The sequence below is a fragment of the Protopterus annectens genome, chromosome 15.part0, assembly GCF_019279795.1.
Source record: "Protopterus annectens isolate FY-2018-M chromosome 15.part0, PAN1.0, whole genome shotgun sequence".
Lineage (NCBI taxonomy): Eukaryota > Metazoa > Chordata > Ceratodontiformes > Protopteridae > Protopterus > Protopterus annectens.
The window spans coordinates 273,927,423-273,950,579 of record NC_056749.1 but is presented as its reverse complement, the minus strand read 5'-3'; positions in this window follow the sequence as shown (position 1 = coordinate 273,950,579).

Sequence of the window (23,157 nt, the reverse complement as noted above, 5' to 3'; positions counted from 1 at the left end):
TCAGAGGAAGGGGAAAAAAAGCTACTAATACTTTCAGGCTGTAAGCCATTCAGATTACCTTGTAAGTGCACAGTAAGCTGAACTGGACCTAGGAACTAGTGTTGGTCTCCAGTGGTGAAACTCGGAAACAGAATACATTTTGTGTGCTGAAAACATTCACACAAAATCCCCTAACAACCATAAAAAGCAGTTTTCAAGAGCCACTTTTTATTCTATTTCAATAGTTTTGTGTGCTAAAAACATATCAAAATAAAGGGGATTTATAAAGGATCATATAGAGCGTCTTCTGCGTGGAGACATGCGTGAATGGGCGTACCTTCGTTGAAGGTTGTGCGTCAGGCCTTGCAAGCCGGTACATAAAAATCAACTGCCAATCATTAGCGGACCGGAGTTCCGCTGTGGCGACCCCTAACCGGGAAAAGCCGAAAGACACAAACAAACAATACTATCTCAATATAAAATGAAACACAAAATCTAAGAAGCAGAGTGCTACCTAATTCATTAGGCAGTACAAAAAATATAGCTGTGACTAATATCAGTAATAACAAAGGTATCAACAAAGATGCTCATAAAATGCACATTTCACTGACACTTGCATCAACATACATTTAGAAGACACTCAGAAGGCAGTCTGCATATCATGTTTTTTTTTTTTTTTTTGGAAACCACCAAAATCATTGTGCCATGCACATGAATACCTGTCAAAGATCATTGAAGATGAGAAGCCTTGGAAAAAGTATCAACTTAGCCCTAATATATTAAATCAACTTAAGAAATATAGTTGATTTATTTTGAATTATTTTATATGTATTAACTAAGAATGTGACTAGTCACAAAATCGTTTTCAGCCATGACCCCAGATTCCTGATGCATAAACTAAACTTCTTTTAAATAAATATTTGCCATAGTCACAATACACTTTTTAAATTCAGGGCATGAATACCCTGTCCTACACTGATCACTTAAAGGCTCTCTCTGTATTCAGTTACTATATAGGTTACTGAGAGGGTAATCTTTGCCTGGCTTACAGGGCTTCCTCAGACCCAGCCCTGATAGATCTGTTGCACATGTACTAAACAAACAGCACCAGAAGCACCAGATCCTGGGATCTGAACTTCACTTGTGGCATAAGCAGAACATGGTGGAGAGATAGATGTGTGTCCCAAAGGATCCCCGCACTACAGAATAGGCTTTCCATCCATGTAAATTCAAGCTCATGCCTGACTCTATTCAAATTAAGCCTTGTCAATTGGATGGAAAATCATAAATTTACCCCATTTCTAGTCCCCATCTCCCTTATGGACAGAGGCTGTCAATAAGAAAAGTATTATCAGAACTAATCCCCCCTTACAAATCCTTAGCTACCTCCCTACAAAGACCACCCCCTCATATGATACTTGAGATCAAATGGTTTGGAGTGCGTGACTAGCCTTCTAAGAGCCCTAGTGGTTATTATTTTAGTTACAACCTATGAACATATTTAAGACTTCTATTTGGACCACTTTTGTAGATTGTTTAAATAAGGCAGAGTTATCATATGCATTAACTTTATTGTAGGGACTTAAAAACACTCAATGTTTTAAGATTCTTTGGGGCTATCCATCTACTACAAGCACATTTGTTGAGCAATTTGTATAATATTATATATTTTAATACTGAAAAAAAAAGATGACCAAACTTCAGTAAAACAAACCAAGTCAAGTTCAAAACTGTGCCACTGCACAAAAAAAACAAAACAAAACAAAAAAAAAACAATGTTATCATGACTGAGAGGTGAACAGCACTTAGAGGAGATAAAAAGAATTAAAGAGAATGAGGAACAACTCAGGATATTGATGTGTTTCATGCCACCTATATCAATACACAAGTAGGGCACAAGCTCGAGTTCCTTCCCAAGGGATATGCCACTACTGAGAAGAAAGTTCGGTTGGTTGGATGCATACCATGTGTATGCCCAAATGTAATGATTCACTGTCAGTGACTATTGCACAGAACATATTAGATCAATATAGAAGCAGCAGGGAGTGAAACTTAAAATAGAGACAAATTCAGGAATTGCTTTATCAAATGTTTTCATTACCATTGAAGACTCTAAATTTATTCTTCACCCATACTACTCAATGAACTTAGTGCTACTAAGATTTAAACAGCTGAAAATGAATAATTGTGCTAGTGATACATGAAGGTAAAACACAATGTAACTGGAGGAAAAGCTTTCACATATAACCACAACATGTAGTAAATACGTTATCAGCACCACACAACTCAATATTAAAAAGAGCAAACCTAGATCAGACCAAACATACAGACCCATCTATGCTGAGGGTCTTAAAATCAACCTACCCAAACCACAAAGGCCTCCTAAATGTAACCCAAGAAACAAATGCCCTTAGCAACCTCAAATAATTTTACCACAGGCAGCAGCTACCATGAAGCATACACCAGTCACACCAACTCAGTTCAAAAGCCCATAAACATCATCATTATCTGTAACTCCATAATGTGACACACAGATGCACCACTAAACAGGTTGTGCAAGAAGAGAGTCATGGTCAGATACTTATCAGGTATCAGCATTCACCATATCACCCATGCAGTCAAGTAACTGTGGCCCCAGTATACTTGTGACATAGTCATAGCACACATGGGGGTAAATGACTTGAGATGTACCTCCTTGGATTATATGCTTTCGGGACATGTGTTCCAGGCAGGTATGATCAAACTTCACTAAAACAAACAAAGCCAAGTTCAAACATGTGCCACTGCGCAATAAAAACAATAATGATATCATGACTGAGAGGTAAACAGCACTTAGAGGAGATGAGAAGAACTAAAGAAAATGAGTAACAACTCAGGATATTGATGTGTTTCATGCCACCTACATCAGTACCTAAGCAGGGTACAAGCCCTAGTTCCTTCCAAGGGATATGCCACTACTGAAAAGAATGCTTGGTTAAATGGAGGCATAACATGTTCTCCTGAGTAGCATTTTATCATCAGCCACATTACAAACAAAAATTATTGATTTTAACAATTGATTTCGTTTCTGGTGTCATTCAAAGGGGATAGAGTATTATATTAGCGAAAGTATTACAAATGGGGTTAAAGCAAGAGAGAGATGTGAATTTTTCAAAGAAGAAATTTCACACTGTGAGCATGTGATTTAGCGTGATAATCTTGTATAGTTGGGGTACCAATAAAAATCTTGTTTTTTTTTTGCTTTTTAGAGGACAGTAGCCTGCAAGGCAAGAACCATCAGTTGTTCATGACCAGAAGAAACCGTAAAAAGATGGTGATTCTCTTCTAGCTGACAGGGTAGTGGCAGCAGATATGGTCCACCTGGTCTTCACCAAGGCTTCGGACTCAGTATCACAAAACTGGCTGCTAGGAAAACCCAGGAGTGTTACAGAAGGCCTGATACTATAGAAGCTAGACTGTATAATCAGTGATGGGTACAACATAAAAGGCTATTTTGAAAGTAATAATGCCATTAATAACAGAAGTGACTATCTGAGCACAGCAGAAGGTGGCCCATGGACCAGTATTGCAGTACTCTTCACTCTATTTCAGACATAAATGCAGGGGGAAAAAAGGATCAATATCATCCCCTGGTCATCCCCTTGCACAAAGGTGGTGCCACTACTGATCCTGGAAACTATCACCCCATTAGCTTGACAAGTCTGATAGGTAAAGCCATGGAGCATATTATTATGGACATCATAAACAAAGACACAGCAAGCACTTGACCCCAACCAGTTCAGATTTGTCAAGGGCAGATCTTGCCTGTTCAACCTGGCTGACTTTTTTTGAGACTGTCACCAAGGCCCTGGATGAGGGAAAGTACATACACCTTACCTTGACTTGGCCAAAGCCTTTGATACAATCCCCCACTCAGCATCATCAAAAAGCTAACACAAATTGGTGTAAATCCCTTTCTCATCAGGCGGATGGCCAACTGGGGCACCCACAGGACCCACAAGGTCAAAATAGGTGCCTCCACCTCCGACAGCAGACCTATCACTAGTGGTATTCCCCAGGGATTTGTCCTGGCACCCCTACTATTTGGCATCTACATCTCAGAGGTCCAGGCAAAGACAAAAGACCTGTGGTTTACGAAGTTTGCGGACAACTGTAAGTTGGATGCTGTCATTGACTCCCCAGATGATATTAACATACTAAAAGACGGTCTCACAGCAACAAATGACTGGTCCCAAAGTCATGGCCTTAAGTTAAATGCAAAAAAATGTATTATCATACCATTTGGCAAAAACATGGCCCCTACTGAGTGCCACATCAACGACAACCGCCTAAGCACACAACTTGTGGTGACAGACCTGGGTACACAGGTTGACACCAATCTCATATTCGACCATCATGTAGTGACAGTCATCAGAAAAGCCTTTTACTTGGTTCATGTCATAAGTAAAGGGATTGCATCCAGAAAAAAAAGGTTATTACCTCTCTGTACTCCTCCCTCTTTAGGTCAATAATTGAGTACAATGCCCTGTTTGGTATGTACCTCTCCAAACACCTGCACCAGCTGGAAAGACCACAGAAATACCTCACAAAGAGAATCCATGGTATCTAACACTTGTCCTGTGTGGACAGACCCAAATCATGTTCACTCTACTCAGTACTGTACAGATTGCTCAGAGGTGATTTGTGTCTTGCCTACAAGGCAATCTCAGACCCTGCCCTATTAGAGATGCTCCATATCCATAAGTCTAACTCCTCACACCTTACCCAATTGAAAGGCCTAAATCTAATATGTGGCATTAACAAAACCTGTTGGAGAGACAGGTTTGTCTCTTAGAGGCTGCCCCGTCTCTGGAATACACTCCCCATACATGTCAAACAGAGTATGTCACTGACCCTCTTCAAGCGCAACTTTGATGAGTGTATGGGAAACAATACATTTTTCCCAGGGGTTCCACCTGTGTCCCTCTTTGACAGGAGTGACAGGTGCTGAATGAGATTTCATTTTTGGGGATAAACTCTTGGTTGGCTTGTAAGGGCCCCAGGGCTATTAGCCTAATAACCTCCTATGATCTTAGATACTATACATTCATTTGTGATGAAAAGATGTAGCAGTGAATGATAAGGAAAGAAGTCTAACAAAAGAACATAGAAAAAAGCTGATGAACTGGGCAGAAAGATGGCAGATGAAGTTCGGTGCAGATAATGCAAAGCCCTATACCTGGAGTACAACAGTTAACTGACAGTGAAAGAGCAGGAAAAGGGAATTGAGTGAACACAGACTGAACCATGCAGAAAAAAGTGAGAGATTCACAACACTACAAAATGAAATATTGGAGTAAATCCTTGAAGGGGGGGTCCAGAAGCAGAGAGGATATGTTCCCTCTCTAATGGCCTTGGTTAAGTCACACCATGACTCCTATCTAAAGGTCTGTAGGCCATAAAATGGTAGACAGAAAGAGATAAATCAGTCTGCTAGGAGGAGTCCAGAAGAAAACTACCAAAAGTTTTTGCAGGTTGAGGGGGGAAGAATATGACCACAGACTAGAACTGCTGGAGGTACTGTCATTAGATACCAGTAGAGACAAGGAAACATAATATGGGAGGATAAAACTATGATGGGAAGACACCCTGAGCAAAAATGACATAAAGGAAAAAAGAGAATATCTGCAGTAGAGCACAGAAACATACATTTGTGAAAAAGTTCCTTTACAGAGAGCGTTACAACCCTATGGAAAGAATTATAAGAAATGTTAGTGAAGATGGAATTCTCAAAGGCATTGGATAGATGGAGAAACGGTGAAGAGAAGGGTAAAATGCTAAATACACTCAAAAGACAGCCTGGATGGACTTGTTATGTTTTATTTTTATTTAAGGGATATGTTGACTGGAGTAGTGGACTCCTTTTACATATAACATTGTTACATACAAAAAAGGAGAATTACAATTGTTAGAAGATGGGTACGTACATGAGACATGACAAAATGACCATATTATAGACCACAGAGTTAATAGAATCAGAAATTCAGCAGTAATGGCTAATCTGTGGCATAGAAGGATAAAGCCCTGGTCATGATGCAAACAATGTGACACTGATTAACAGTTTGGGTTTTAGAAGAGCTGGACAGCAGACTGTAGAAGTGAGCAGCAAATAATGTCTTGCCTGCTTGGAGTGTAAGGATTAGTGGTCAAATGGCTGCTTACTGCAGGCATGTGAGGCTCACAAGCAAAACAGTAATTACCAAGGACCTGGGCATGGCTCACCAAGCTGGGGATGGCAGCTCTCATTAGCATCAAGGTAGAAGCACTCATATGTTGTGCAAAAGGCATAGTAGGCCTTCATAGTGATGCAGGTGTCCATGTCAGCCACCAAGTAGTGGGATTAGGTCCCAAACGAAAAACTCCTGATGACTATGTAAATGATAGCCTCCATAACTGGTTCTCGTCCTGCAGGAAATAAATGGGCTGATGGCCAGCAGGCAATGTGGAGACAAAAGTCGTGGAAGAAAGAAATGCAAAGATTCTCTTCCACACTTTGAGATCCAATTAAGAGAAGGTTGTGGTGAAGCATCCCTGTGGGAAGTTAGGGACTGACAAGGTGAAAGAAAGTTATTTATGTTAGAGTATCCAGTGATGGACCAGTATCCAGTCCAGCAGTACTTTCTTGCCTTACGACAACTGCTTGCTGAGGTTCTAGCCCCCCTGTGACAATGAACTAGATAAAGTGGGTATGAAAAACAGAATGATGTGTGACTGGAAGGTTACTGGGTATATTAAACATACTGGGGAAAAAAGCCATCTAAATAATCTCCATCCCAGTTAATAAGTAACCTTCTAAGCAGTCAGTGAATACATCTACTAGCATTTTTATATGTCTATATACACATTCAGGTGTCATAAATATTGACAAAAGAAAATCTGGAAGAATTGTTAAATAAACGAAAATAAAGGAATTCCAAACCACACTCTGAGATGCTATAACCTCGGAATTGTTATATTTAGTTAAGAATTGTGCAGGAGTAACAGTGTTAAATTCTGAAACTTGTATATGTGAGTCCTGGAATATGTAAAACGAATGATGAAAAATGAGGATTTCAATCTTGTCTTGATGTTTTAGATTAACTGCTTTTTATGGAGTATATGGCTTCTCTCAGTCTTGAAGTTCTAATCATCTTTTTTATGACCTGTCACATTTCCCTTAAGCCATCAGAGGTGATTCCTTAAAAATAAATAAATAAATAAATTATATATATATATATATATATATATATATATATATATAGGCTTACAATCAAAATGTCGAGGTGGCTTACCTCGACAGTTAGAAGGACAAACATGGAGCGGCAGAGAGGCAAAACTGTGAACACAATTCCTGTTGACTGTGAACGTCGATACGGAGATTGTGTTCACAGTTTGGAGCATCTGTGTTTTGAAGGGCATCGCACTATGGTGGGGATTGGGAAAATTACCCTTTTCCTCACTGTAGTGCAATCTTGGAGTTAGAATATATAAGTAGCAGGGGGTGCAGCGGTAGGACATTTTCCTCCTCATAACGGATGTATTTTTCAGGATGGTGTGTGTGTGTGTGTGTGTGTGTGTGTGTGTGTGTGTGTGTGTGTGTGTGTGTGTGTCACTCCTTCAGTACAACTTGACTTTATTATACTGGCAAGCAGCCTTGTACTGCCATCTTTCTACGAAACAGCTAAGTATATTATGTATAATGTATTAAATTGATGACAGCTATTTTGAAGGCATGAAAACAAACTGATAATGTAAAATATTTTGGAGACAGTTTCAAAGAGTTTCATGCATTAAGATTTATGACTTTATGTCTAATTCCAAGTTTTTTTTTTTATAGTAGTATTATTTTATTTTCTGTGGAAAAAATATTCAAAGCCTTTTGCTGAAGTGAGGGGGACATTAATTGCAAAATGATAGGATGAAAGGGAGACATAATTAACTGTAACCATGCTACAACATACATTAAAAAAGTTTATGAAAGTTTAATTTAACAGTTTATTCTTGCACACTATGTGACTAAGCCATTCAAGTCACATAACCAGACAAAAGCTGCTGAGTTGCCTCATACAGGCAGAAATACCTAGGAGTTCCTACCTAGTTAATAAAATACTTAACTAACTAAAGTCAAATCATTTATTTGATGCTTCCAAATATAAGCTGACTGTAAAATACACTCACCAGACCTATATTTGAAAAAAATATATATTTTATTTATTTACATTTATTTACCGGGAAATTCCGACTGGACACAGGTACTTTTTCAGCGGAGGCCTGGGGAGAAAAGCTCCACAAGGTAGGTTGCAAACTGGCTCACAAATAGAACCCACAGTGTGAAAGTAGCTGATTCCAAGTCAGACTGCCGACCAGTCAAAAGTGGAGTCCCACAGGGTTCAGTCCTGGGTCCTCCCCTGTTTGGTATCTACGTCTCTGAAGTCCATGCCAACACAAAGGGACTCTGGTTGACAAAGTTTGCAGACGATTGCAAGTTGGGAGCTATTATTAACTCCCCAAGTAATGTTGACATCCTACAGAAAGGCCTCACTGAGACCAACAACTGGTGTCAGAACCATGGCCGTAAGCTCAATGCCAAAAAATGTGTCATCATTCCCTTTGGGAAAAACCTGGTTCCCATGAGTTACCACATTGATGGTAGTCCACTGAACACTGAAGGCATTATAAGAGATCTGGAACACATGTTGATAGGAACCTCTCTTTTGACCACCACATTGCCACTGTGGTCAGAAAGTCCTTCTATGTGGCACATCTCATTACTAAGGGTTTTGCATCCAGGAAGAAAGAGGTCATTGTCTCCCTCTACTCTTCCCTCATTAGGCCAATCATCGAGTACAATGTCCCATTTGGCATTTACCTCACTAGACACCTGCAACAACTGGAGAGGCCACAAAAGTACCTCACAAAGTGGATCCTAGGCCTTAAATACTTATCCTGTATGGACAGACTCAAAAAACTCCAACTATTCTCTGTCTCATATCGCCTACTTAGAGACGATCTCTGCTTGACTTACAAAGCCATGTCTGACCCAGTTCTGTTAGAAATGCTAAATCTAAAGAAATCCCAATCCCTCTGCACCACATGCTCCATAGACCTCAACCTCATTACCACAATCAACAGAACAAGCTGGAGGGACAAGTTCATAACCAAGAGACTGTCCATGCTATGGAATAGACTTCCCATACATGTCAAAAAGAGCACCTCACTGGCCCTCTTCAAGAGCAATCTTGATGAGTGGATGGGAAATAGAAAATTCACCCCAGGGGGTCACTCCAGTAGCTGTACCAGATAGAGGCACTGGGAACTAAGGTCGGGTGGCACAATGCCAGGGTAATCCTATGGGCTAGGCTTGTAAAGGCCCCAGGGCCATTAGCCTAGTACACACCTATGAACCTATAAGTATAGATAGGTAAATGTTACAATAGTAAATGTTACCATAGCAAATGTTACAATAGCAAATGTTATAATAGTAAATGTTACAATAGCAAATGTTACAATAGTAAATGTTACAATAGCAAATGTTACAATAGCAAATGTTACAATAGCAAATGTTACAATAGTAAATGTTACAATAGCAAATGTTACAATAGCAAATGTTACAATAGTAAATGTTGCAATAGCAAATGTTACAATAGTAAATGTTACAATAGCAAATGTTACAATAGCAAATGGGTTTACAGTAACAATCATGACATGCAGAGTACTTAGATCAATAGTACGAAAGAAAAACATGCAATGGCTACTGAGTACTAGACTTGTTACAAATTGAGGTGACAAATAAATGATACATAGGAATTATGCTGAAAAAGCATGTTTAGTGTCAGATTAAATTATATAGGAAATAGTGCTGTACTTATATGCTAGGAGTTTTATTAATAGGAGTTGGAGCAAGGGCAGAGCCAATGCATTTTTAGGTGAGACTTGAGAGTGGCTTTGAATAGACTGCTAGATGGTAGTTTGGTTACAGAGTGGGGAAATTGTTCCATAGTTTGGAAAAAGCACATGAGAACAGGGTTCCCCTGCTGAGGTTTTGGGTTTGGTGGTAAGAAGTAGATTTTTGCTGCTGGATCGTAGGGGTCTAGAGGAGGTGTAAGGCTGGAGTAGGTTTTGAAGAGATGGGATCTTATGGGGGTGGTTTACTAGTTTGTGGGCAAACGAGAGCTGATTTAGGTGAAGAAGTTGTGGGAGTTCAAGCCAGTCAAGTTCCCTAAGTGGGTTACAGTGGTGGCTGCGGCAGGATGCGCCAGTTGCAAATTTTGCAATTTTATTGTAGCAGGTTTCAAATCTGTTTAGGTCAGTCTGTCTAAGGTTGGTGAGTATGGGAGAGGCATAGAGTAAGGTGAAGATTAGCTGGGAACTGGCAATAGCATCTCTGGCTGTCTTGGTTAGGTATTGTTTGTTTCTATATAGTACCCCGAGTTTTTTTGTGAGTTTTTTTTTTTTTTTTTTTATGGTAAGAGATATGTGGAGGTCAAATCTGAGATTGTTGTCAATCTCCACACCAAGAAGTTTGGTGTGCTCTAATGAGGAGATGATGGTGTTGATTTTGGCATGAATGCTAAAGTGAGTAGAAGACTGGTTAGATTCAGAGGGGTGAAAAATAAGGAGTTTGGTTTTGCTGGGATTGAGTAGAAGGTGGGCCTTGGAAGGCCAGTGTTCTACAAATGTGAATGACTCTTGTGTGATCTTTTGAAGTTCTGGTAATGTGGGGGCAGAGCAGATCAGGGTGGAGTCATCTGCGTATTGTATGAGAGTGGCATGTTTGGTGGAGGTATGGAGGTTATTGGTGAAAATGGAAAACAGCAGGGGGCCAAGGGTGGAGCCTAAGAAAGACAGGGAGATGAGGGGATAGCTGATCTTGCCAAACCACAGATTGCTGTCGGCCAGAGAGATAGCTATGGAACCAGTTGGTGGCAGAGTGGGAGAAGGAGAGATTAGTGAGGACAGAGAGAAGTATATTATGAGATACCATGTCAAAAGCCTTTGATAGATCCAGAAATATAGCAGTGGAGAATAAGCCATTGTTTTTACATTGTAGGATTGTGTCAGTGAAGGAGAGCAGGGCAGTGGTGGTGTTGTGATATGGCCTGAAGCCATGTTGGGTTTTGGAGAGGAGATTATTAGCTAGGAGACAGTTTAGTACTTGAAAGTGAATACATTTCTCAAAGATCTTGGAGAGTGGGGAAAGGATGGCAATGGGGCGGTAATTGGAAATGTTAGAGGAGGAGCCACCTTTGTGTAGGTGAATGATGTGTGAAATTTTCCACATAATAGGTACATAGCTTTCTGATATGGAGCAGTTAATTGATATGGATATTGGATAGGCTAGGGTGTCAGCTGCTATTTTTAGATATTCTGAGGGAAGGTTGTCAGCTGCGAGTTTTGTGGGTTTAAGTTGTGTCAGAATTCTTTTTATATAGGAGGTGGATACTGAGGAGAAGGTGAGGGGGGGTGGCAGGTTGGGGTTGTGTGAGGGGGTAGTGGATGAGGAGTGTTGTTGTATGGCTAGTGAAAGAATGGATTCAGTGAAGTGTGTGTTGAAAGAATCAGCTAAACTACTGGAGGAGGAGGGGATGGTAGGTGAATGGGTGCTTAGTTTTCATGGGTGGAGTATGGAGTTTATTGTGGTCCATAATTGCTTAGGATTGTGATGGGAGGAGTTTAGGGTGGTCTGATAGAAAAGGGCTTTATCTGTTTTTATTTGCTTTTTAACCTTGTTGTGTAATTCAAGGAAGGACTGTCTAGCAGAGGGGTTTTTTGTTTGGCTCCAGTGTTCCCATGCTTTGTCCCTATTTTTTATTTTAACAACAAAAACAACACTTTAGGGTACTTTTGTTGTTAACATATAATAATTCTTGGTTGGGTTCAGTTTCTTTGATCTAAAAGCACTTTGTCAAATTTTAGATTTTTAACATTGCATTGATGCTTATTAAAACGAGTAATGAGTTTTTTCTGCCATCTGCATTTAGGTTTGTAATAGCATTATAAGTGAATATTTTGTTAGATTGAGTTACACTGCTATTAATATTTACCATGTGCATTTATTTTTGCTTTAACAGTGTAGGTGAATCTAATGAAAGTTTAACGTATACTGCTGATAGTATGCCTTTCTTTATGGTGGTTTGTGTGAGAGTGCACACAGTGAGTTATAGGAGTTAGAAATTTTCCCCACTGTTGGGATCTCTCAGAGTTGGAATATCTAATTAGCAGGGGGCAGCAAAAACATTGTATTACTTTTCTTTTTTTTTTCAGTCTTGATGTTTTACATTAACCAATTTCAGTATACTGAAACTTCGAATTAGTGAATGTGGATGTTTTAATATAGTCCCTATAAGTTACCATTATCACTAATGTATTCTAAAACAGTGTTTGGGGTGGAAAGTGTATTATGTAAGCCCTTTGTTGTGCTTCATGTGAATATGTCACAAAGGCTCTTTGCTTGGGGCACTGTAGTCCTTTCATTGTCATTTCATAGGGTAGACAAGTAGGGTTTACATTAAGATCCTGTATAAATTATTTACATTGTTCAGCTGAAACATTAGTATTTCTTTACCAGATTCAGAAGGAACACACACACATACAAGCATACAGACATACAAAAAGAACGGTGTTGTGGCTTAAGACAAATTAGGAAGCCTGGCATGCATACATGAGTGAGATTAGAGTATGCATGTTAAATACAAGCAAATTCTACATATCAAGGAAGTGCATCTATAACACCAAGATTTCTGCTTCTCTCCCATGCAGTTACTGCTGAAAGTAAAACATGAGCGGGATGAGAGCAGAACAACAGTGCAGTCCTAACCTGCGAAATCTGTTCAAAGAAATAATCAAAGCTGGATGACTGCTGAGATCTTGGACAAGAAGTACAATACTGTGATGTTAGAGCAAAGAGGACTATTCACATGTAATGAATGAGTGCAAGGAAGAAGAAATACAACACAATAAGGTAGCAATGAGAAAGCCTGCTTCCCCTGTGGAGTTTGATTTAATTTAATCAAGATGGCTAACCCTCTGGTGAGAAGAAAGTAGGGAGCAAAATGTAAATAACCATGCCTGCATCATTCTGATCATGTTATTTATTTATTTTTTTTGGCTTTCGTGCTCAGAGCTCCAAACATGTTTCTAGCTGGTGTGAGAGAATTTGGGGCAAGGCAATCAGAACTTTATATTAAATCTCATGAGGTTCTTAAGCTTGAAGCTGTAATACAGCACTCCTGGCACAGAAATTAGTGACTGGTCAGCTTATAACTGGAATAACATGTACAGATCTGAACACCTCTCCATTGTGAAAAATAAATTATGAAAGTTGCAGCCAAAAGGGATAATGATGATGCATTAGTTACAAAGTCACTCCCACATTCGGTTGCTGAACCTCACTGTGTGCACACGAGAGAGTGGAAGAAATGGGAATGCATCAAAATAAATATACCTATTTCACATAATATTTCAGAAATGTGATGAAGGCTGCCAAAGCATGACCACATTTGTGGTTGAAAGGTCATCCTTTCGACATTGATGTTCAGTAAGTCTTCTACAAAATGACACTGTACTACAGGCAAAGCATATCTGACTGGCTGCTGAATGAGCATCAGGTTTAAGAAGTAAATTAGTTAAGGTCAGAGCCGTCACTTGTAAACGCAATCCCTGTATACTGAAGCCAAAACCACGTGTTTAACTAGCCTCCATCAAATTAGAAAAGTCTCTGAGGTTCCCTTAAACATCAGTGATGTATTTTGAGCATCCCCATACAAAAAGCACGATACACCGCAATACAAATGTAGAATGATCCTCTTCACAACACAAAGAAACATACATACATACATACATAGGCATGCATGCTCGCGTACACACACATATACACAAACTTGAAATAACTGAGTTCATTATTCTTTTACTACTTACTTGTAGTCACATGGATATATTCATTTATTTAGTTAGTTAAGTTTTTAATTTGCATTTGTTCAACAGGTAAGCCAGCTGGACTGAGGATGTTTTTCGGCCATGACCTGAGAAACTGACTGTTATCCTTCACCAATTAACCTGATTCCATTACTAAACAGTTGACATTTTAAGTGACATTTCAAAGCTTGCTTGGATCTCTCCTGCCAGGTATCAACTTTAATGTGCTAAATTACTCACTGAAGCTTTCTACATATCATTCAAATCTAACTCTGTTCTGGGTCAGCTGCATATACACAGCTCAATCTGACATATTATATAGGAACTCGAACCCTAGCTATCAACCTCTTACCTCCAGAATCAGGAACAAATCCAGAAATAATCAGGGACAATCAGAGACACCTTTTAAAACATTTATACCATTTACTTGTAAATGAGTATTAATATGCATTTTCTAAAGTAAAGGAATTCTGTACCCTAACGTCTTCTTCTTCTTCTTTCGGCTTTTCCCGGTTAGGGGTCGCCACAGTGGATCATCTGTCCTCTCATGATTTGTAGTGGAGTTTTATGGTGTCTAGTTGCCAGCCCAGCGCCCAACCTTCCACAGAAGGCACACACACGCACACACTCACACCTAGGGCCAATTTAGAGTGTCCAATCCACCTACTGCATGTCTTTGGGAGGAAACCGGAGCACCCGGAGGAAACCCACCCGACCACAGGGAGGACATGCAGACTCCGCTCAGAAGGCACCCCAGCTGAGAATTGAACCGGAGAACCTCTTGCTGTGAGGCGGCAATGCTAACCGCTGCACCACTGTGGCCGCCCTAATTCTGTACCCTAACTAATGTCAGTATTTATTAAGTTTATTAAACCACATTTTCCCCAAAATCTCAAGTTATAGGGACAGTTGAGAGGTGTGCTACAACCTCTTCACAGGTTCATAGGTAGGTACTAGGCTATTGTCCCTAGGGCCTATAGAAGCCTAGCCAAAAAGGTACCCTGGCTTTCACCACCCAAGAAAATTATTTTCCTGTGCCCCTGTCGAGCAGAGCCACAGAGGTGATCCCCGGGGTGAATTTCCTATTTCCCATCCAATCATCAAAATTTTTCTTGAAGAGTGCTAATGAAGAACTTTGTTTGATATAGATAGGTAGTTTGTTCCAGAGTATGGGAAGTCTCTGGGACAGGAATCTATCCCTCCAGCATGTTCTGTTTATTGTACTGACAAGGTTTGGGTCCCTAGAACATGTAGCTTGGAGGGATTGGGATTTCTTTAAGTGGAGCATGTCCAACAGCTCTGGGTTTGACATAGCTTTGTATGTTAGGCAGAGATCACCTCTGAGTAGGCGATATGCGACGGAGTAAAGCTGGAGTTTTTTGAGATGGTCTGCATAGGACATCTGTTTGAGGCTGGTAATCCTCTTTGTGAGGTATTTCTGCGGCCTTTCCAGCTGTTGTAGATGTCTTGTGAGGTATATACCAAAAGGGGCATTGTACTCTATAATGGGTCTAATGAGTGACGAGTAGAGGGGAACAATGACCTCTTTTTTCCTGCATGAGAAACATTTTGTGATGAGGTGTGCCATGCAGAAGGATTTCCTAATTACTGTGGTGATGTGATTATCAAAGGAGAGACTACTGCCCACCTGTGTCCCAAGGTCTCTTATCACACTTTCAGTGTTAAGTAGACTACCACCTATGTGGTAGCTCATGGGTACAGAGTATTTACCAAACAGGATGACAATGCACTTTTTGGCATTGAGCTTGAGGCCATGGCTTTGACACCAGGCATCTGTCTCTGTGAGGCCCTTTTGTAGGATGTCCACATCATTAGAAGTTTTGATTATGGCTCCTAGTTTGCAGTCATCTGTGAACGTCATTAGCCAAAGACCTCCTGTGTTAGCCTGTACTTCAGAAAAGTAGAAACCAAACAGGAGAGGACCCAGGACTGAACCCTGTGGTACTCCACTTGTCACTGGTCTGAAGTCAGATTTGGAGTCTGTTACTTTCACAGTGTGGGTTCTGTCAGTGAGCCAGTTGCCAACCCATCTTGTGACATAGGGATTTATACCTAGTTTAGTGAGTTTATCTATAATTCCAGAGTGGGGGATTGGTGTCAAAAGCCTTGGCGAGATCTAGATAGGCTGTGTGAACCACCTTACCCTCGTCTATGGCTTTGCTGACTGCTTCAAAGAAGTCTATCAGGTTTAGAAGACATGATCTGCCTTTTACAAACCTGAACTGGGTGGGGTCCAGAGTTTGGAGATTATCAATGTCTTTGTGTATAAGATCCATGATGATACATTCCATAGCCTTGCAGACCAGGCTCATTAGGCTAATGGGGCAGTAGTTCCTGGGGTCCGTGGTGGCTCCAGCCCCTTTGTGGAGTGGAATAACTGTTGCTGTGCACCATTCAGTGGGCATAAAGCCTGAGGTGAGGCTATGATTGAACATGGTGCTTAGGTGGGGTGCCAGTTCATTCTGCAGTTCATGTAGAATGCAGCCTGGGATGTTGTCAGGTCCCATGGATGCTGTGTTCTTGGCTTTGGAGAGTGTGTTTTTTACCTGTGCAGCCGTGATTACAGGAACTTTGCATTCTTCCGGTATAGAGATGGGCCCTTTAGGGGCTGAGAGGGGGGTAAAGTTAGCACTGAACCTATCTGCCAGGATGTTGGCAATATCAGTTGGTTCTGTATATTTAGTGCCATTGTGCTGTAACTCAGAGCAGATCTGAGTGTTGCCATTGATATTCTTAACATAGCTATAGAATACTTTGTGGTTGTCTTTAGAATCAGTGGCGATTTTGTTTTCGTAACTAGCTTTGGAGGATTTTATGAGGGATCTCAGCTTCTTACTGAGGCTGACCTCCCATTTCATTCCCAGCACTATGTATCTAAGTATTTTACAGACTCATGATATGCCTTGTGCTATCACTGGCAACAAGCAATTATATGCTATGTAGAACCAGCTGAGGTGGCCTAGGAGATGTAAATTACAGCAGCTGTGTAAACATAGCATAACACGTATAAGGTGCTTCTGAAATTAGGTAGCAAGTTTATGTCAAGCAATCAGTGGACATATATAACAATTGTATGAATTCTTTGGACCTTTGTGTTTTTCTGAAAAAGGAATTCTACAGGACAGCTTTGATTTATTGATATAATAAACCATAGAACTGCAGCAGTCATTTTTATTTTATTTTTTAGTGTGTGTTAGTACAATGTATAAAGACTCTTGAAGGAAAAAGAAGCATTTAATATTCAGTCATGAAACTGAAGCTTTAGGTTTCAGGGGAAATCTAAAAACAATCACAGCAGAGTGTCAACACACTGTCATCTCGCTCAATGGTGCAAAAGCAAGGTGTTATTCTTCTAGGGAAATGGGAACCAAAAGATTTCAAAGACTGTGAGAAGAGCTTTAACTATGGTCTTAGTGGGAGGTGTGAAATTTTGTAAATCATAAAGCAAAAGCACTAGCATTTAGCATGTATTTCTCAGCAGTTCAGTGTTAGCTTACAAAAGCTTATTACACATCCCCCTCTTACCTCACTTCCACATCAAAGAAAGATGACCGTACTTCAGACATTCAGTCCCGTTTCCCCTTCCTAAGCTATAACTTTGATTTCATGGCTTGCTTCAAGGCCTATTTACATTGCAAGTGATTAGTGTATCACTGTGCATAATGGAAAAGATTTCACATTTTACCAATCATGTGCTCTACTCCCCCCACCCCTGCACAGTCTGACATGCTTCATTGTCCTTAATATATCCAACTTCCTGAAAAGCGGCTGTTTGGGAATCTGGTTTATTGACTTTGGAAGTGGCATGCAAAGCCCCGTTTCTCACAGACTGGCAGAGTCCATTTAATTTCTAGCATAAGAATTGTCACTTTCAACTGGTTGGTTTCAGATTAGGTTGGGGGGGGGGGTGTTCAGGAGTAATTCCTAGCATCTGAGATCAAAGAGAAGCATCAGTGGCAGCCAAATGTCTGCTTTACACAGACAAAAAAATTGTCACTTCACTGTCAGACAAGTTTACAGATACAGATGGCTCAAGCCAGCACTTGTTTCCTTCATCTGAAACTAAAGGGAAATATCTATTGACATTAGCCATATATGTGTATATATATATATATATATATATATATATATATATATATATATATATATATATACATGGATCTATGTCAGATGATCGAGTTTTCAGAAACTCAAAATTCATACAGACAAGACAATATGATTACATTTCCGAAAACTCAAACATCAAAAAAACATAAACACACAAAAATCTACTTTTTGACATTTATGCAGGGGAGCAAACACCCCCACCCCCCCCACACACACACACACCCCCACCCCCTCAAATTATATATACCAACTCCAAGATCACACTACAGTGAAGAAAAGGGTGAATTTCCAGATCCTCGCTGTACTGCAATCTCCATTCAAAACCTTTGAGTTTTCAAAAACTCAATCACATGGTCTTAACCATATGAATTTTGAGCTTCTGAAAACTCGATCAACTGATAGGATACACACACACACACACACGCACACACACACACACACACACACACACACACACACACACACACACACACACACACACACACACACACACACACACACATACACATACACATACACATGCACACACACACACATACACACACACAGATCTTATGAATGTCGTGGTGGCACAAATTGGGCTGCTGAGACTGGGTATACCTCTGCCCCTGAGAATGCATACCTCTCAACCTCTTAGCCCAAGAAATCTGGACAAAGTCCCAAAAAATGGGGGAACAAAGGCTCAAAAATAAGGACACATTTTAAATATTGCTCTTATAAACAGAAAGTTGCTAGAATAACAGGATTTGTGTTAGAATGCATTTTTCTGAAGGATATGAAGTCTGACACTCAGATACATGTAATTATTTAGTGAGTTTACTCCTTAGATTATCCAAGTGATTTGTCAAAAAACACAAATTTTAAGAGGAACAGACCCAAAATATGAGACAAAAATCTGTACAGTTGAGAGGTATGCCAAGAAAGCCACAGTGACACAAAATGGTCTGCGACTGGGTATATTTGCGCCTCTGAGCAAAAGTTACCCACAAAGTCTTTCCAGTTCTCCTTGCCCTAAAAGTCAAGCCCGTCTTTTTATATAGGTTCATAGGTTGGTACTAGGCTATCGGCCCTGGGGCCTATACAAGCCCAGCCAAAAAGGTACCCTGGCTTTTCCCACCCAAGAAAATTATTTTCCTGTGCCACTGTCGAGCAAAGCCACAGAAGTGATCCCCGGGGTGAATTTCCTATTTCTCATCCAGTCATCAAGATTTTTCTTGAAGAGTGCTAATGAGGAGCTTTGTTTGATATAGATAGGTAGTTTATTCCAGAGTATGGGAAGTCTCTGGGACAGGAATCTATCCCTCCAGCATGTTCTGTTTATTGTGGTGACAAGGTTTAAGTCCTTAGAGCATGTAGCTTGGAGGGATTGGGATTTCTTTAAGTGGAGCATGTCCAACAGCTCTGGGTTTGACATAGCTTTGTATGTTAGGCAGAGATCACCTCTGAGTAGGCGATATGCGATGGAGTAAAGCTGGAGTTTTTTTAGATGGTCTGCATAGGGCATCTGTTTGAGACCTGTAATCCTCTTTGTGAGGTATTTCTGCGGCCTTTCCAGTTGTTGTAGATGTCTTGTGAGGTACATACCAAAAGGGGCGTTGTACTCTATAATGGGTCTAATGAGTGATGAGTAGAGAGGAACAATGACCTCTTTTTTTCTGGATGAGAAACCTTTTGTGATGAGGTGTGCCATGTAGAAGGATTTCCTGACTACTGTGGTGATGTGGTTATTGAAGAGGGACTACTGTCCACCTGTGTCCCAAGGTCTCTTATCACATTTTCGGTGTTAAGTATACTACCGCCTATGTTGTAGTTCATGGGTACAGAGTTTTTACCAAAGGGGATGACAATGCACTTTTTGGCATTAAGCTTGAAGCCATGGCTTTGACACCAGGCATCTGTCTCAGTGAGGCCCTTTTGTAAGATGTCCACATCGTTAGGAGTTTCGATTATGGCTCCTAGTTTGCAGTCATCTGTGAACTTCATTAGCCAAAGACCTTCTGTGTTAGCCTGTACTTCAGAGAAGTAGATACCAAACAGGAGAGGACCCAGGAGTGAACCCTGTGGTACTCCACTTGTCACTGGTCTGAAGTCGGATTTGGAGTCTACTACTTTCACAGTGTGGGTTCTGTCAGTGAGCCAGTTGGCAACCCATCTTGTAACATACGGATTTATACGTAGTTTAGTGAGTTTATCTATAATTCCAGAGTGGGGGATGGTGTTGAAAGCCTTGGCAAGATCTAGATAGGCTGTGTGAACCACCTTACCCTCGTCTATGGCTTTGGTGACTGCTTCAAAGAAGTCTATCAGGTTTAGGAGACATGATCTGCCCTTTACATACTCGAACTGGGTGGGGTCCAGAGTTTGGAGATTACTAATGTCTTTGTTTATAACTTCCATGATGATACGTTCCATGGCCTTGCAGACCAGGCTCATCAGGCTAATGGGGTGGTAGTTCCCAGGGTCCGTGTTGGCTGCCCCCTTGTGAAGTGGGATAACCGTCATGGTGTGCCATTCAGCAGGCACAAAGCCTGAGGTGAGACTATGATTGAACATGGTACTTAGGTGGGGTGCCAGTTCGTTCTGTAGTTCGTGTAGAACACAGCCTGGGATGTTGTCTTGTCCCATGGATGCTGTGTTCTTGGCTTTGGAGAGTGCGTTTTTTACCTGTGCAGCCGGGATTACAGGAACTTTGCATTCTTCCAGTATAGAGATGGGCTCTTTAGGGGGTGAGAGGGGGGTAAAGTTAGCACTGAACCTATCTGCCAGGATGTTGGCAATATCAGTTGGGTCTGTATATTTAGTGCTATTGTGCTGTAACTCAGAGCAGATCTGAGTGTTGCCATTAAGATTCTTGACATAGCTATAGAATGCTTTGTGGTTGTCTTTAGAATCAGTGGCGATTTTGTTTTCATAACTAGCTTTGGAGGATTGTATCAGGGATCACAGCTTCTTACTGAGGCTGACCAGGGAGCTCCTCCACTCATGGGATTTTAATCTCTTTTGCAACAGTTTCTTCCTTCTGTTGTACAGTTTGTTTATGGCAGGGGACCACCAGATTGGCTTCCTTTTTTTGGAGGATAGCATATTGGTTCTGTTTGGGATAGCACGATCCATGCACTCGTGTAAGTGCTTATAAAGTGCAATTTATAGGATTTAGTAGTCATAACTGTATTGTCCATCTGCATGGGTGTCATGAAGTTCACCACTTCTGTCTTAAGAAGCATAAAGTTGGCTTTGGAGAAAATTGTTACCATAGTTTCGTTAATGGGGGTGGGGGCAGGATGTGGATATCTATGGTAATTAGCTTATGGTCGGATCGGACCAATGAGGGGTTGACTTCAGGTGTGGAACACCAGTCACTCATGTTGGTAATGACTAGATCTAGGATATTGTTGCCCCTGGTGGAGGTGTGGATAAGTTGATCCATGGCATTGGAGTTTATGAATTCCAGAAAGCGTTGAGCGAAGGCGTTGGCACATGAGTAGTTTTCCCAGTTAATGGTGGGGTAGCTGAAATCTCCCATTATTAGGGTGTTTGGTTGAACCCTAATATTTTCCAGTACATCAAGAAAAGAGGGGTGGGAATCCTGGGGCATGGTGGGGGATCTGTAGCAAGCTACAATTTGGATTGCAGTTTTGCCCAGAGTTAGTTGCACTTGGATAACCTCGGCTGCATTATGCTGAGCAACTAGCCTGGAGGTGTGGATATCCTTAATGAATATGGACATACCTCCATCTTTGGTGTTCCGGTCCAGGTTACATGGCCGAAAAGTGTGGTATGAGGTATAGCCTGGTAGTGAAGTGGTACTCTCTGGAGCCTTGGACCAGGTCTCAGTCACTGCACAGATATCGATGTTCTCCAGTTTAAGGAGTGCCTCGAGTGAGTGCATTTTGATATTTAGACTTCTAGCATTGAGTAGCATCACCCTCAGTTTTTGCTTGCCTGTTCCTGTTACGGTAGTGAATTTGTCATTTGAACCTTGCCTAAAAAAGGCACTATAGGGGCGGCAAGAGCCTTAGCCAATATCCAGAATCCCAGGAGTGACAGGTGCAGGCCATCTCTGGCAAAGCATCGTGGTCTGTCGACCATGTCATCCCAGGCAGACAGATACTGGATCCCTTTAGAATGACACCAGAAGCTTAGCCAATTGTTGAAGTCAATCATTTTGTCCTTGTTCTGCGGCATCATTCTGGGTGATGGCAGAATGCTACTCAGGGCTAGGGTCATACCTGCCTGGGCTACAAGATCGGAGAGCTCTTCCATGTCTCTTTTCATGTAGTCCAGGGAGGTACGTTTCAGGTTCTTTCACACCAACATGAACAATGACAGAGTCATATTTGTACTTGTTGTGGAGTGACCTAAGTGCGTGGGTTATGTGGTGGATCCTGGCACCCGACAAGCAGCTGACAGTAACCTTCTCCTTGTTTAGCCTGGTGAGTGGGACATCAGTGTGCCTGACTATAGAGTTACCTATGACTAGTGTGTTGGGTACGTTGTTTTGCCTTATTGGCTGTGGTTGAGTGGCACACTGAGTCTGCGGGCTATATGTCATTTGGGTTGTGTTGGGGGGTGGAGGTTGCTTGCATTTCTGCTTTGGAGGTCTCTGTTGCTTGAGATTATTATTGAGAGCCTCTGCAAATGTTTTTGTGTTTCTATCTGTGGATTTTGTCGGTGTAGATTTAGTGAGACTATATGATGAGTGTGGTGTGGTGCAAGTGTTTACCTTCTTCTCTTGACTGTCAAGTTCAGTCTTGGTTGGAAAGGGCTTTACCTAGATAAGTGCATCTCTCATAGGTTGTAGTGTTGGGTGGTAGGAGGAGAGGGTTGTCTGTGTACATGAGGCAATTTCTACACTGCCCCAAGATGCCCAGATTCATCAGATAGACAGGAGACAACACTGGGAGCTGACCCTTGGACATGCCTGAATAAAAAACTATTTTCCTCTAGATAAGTGAGGAAAGTGAGTACAAGAGTTGTTTTTCTCTAGGCAAGTGAGGAAAGTAAGTACCAAAACTGTTTTCCTCTAGGTAATGAGGAAGGTTGAGTGCTGTAGTAATTAGTTGGTTATTTAGTGCTTACAAGTTCTGAACAAGTGCTGATCACGAATAAGCAAATTCA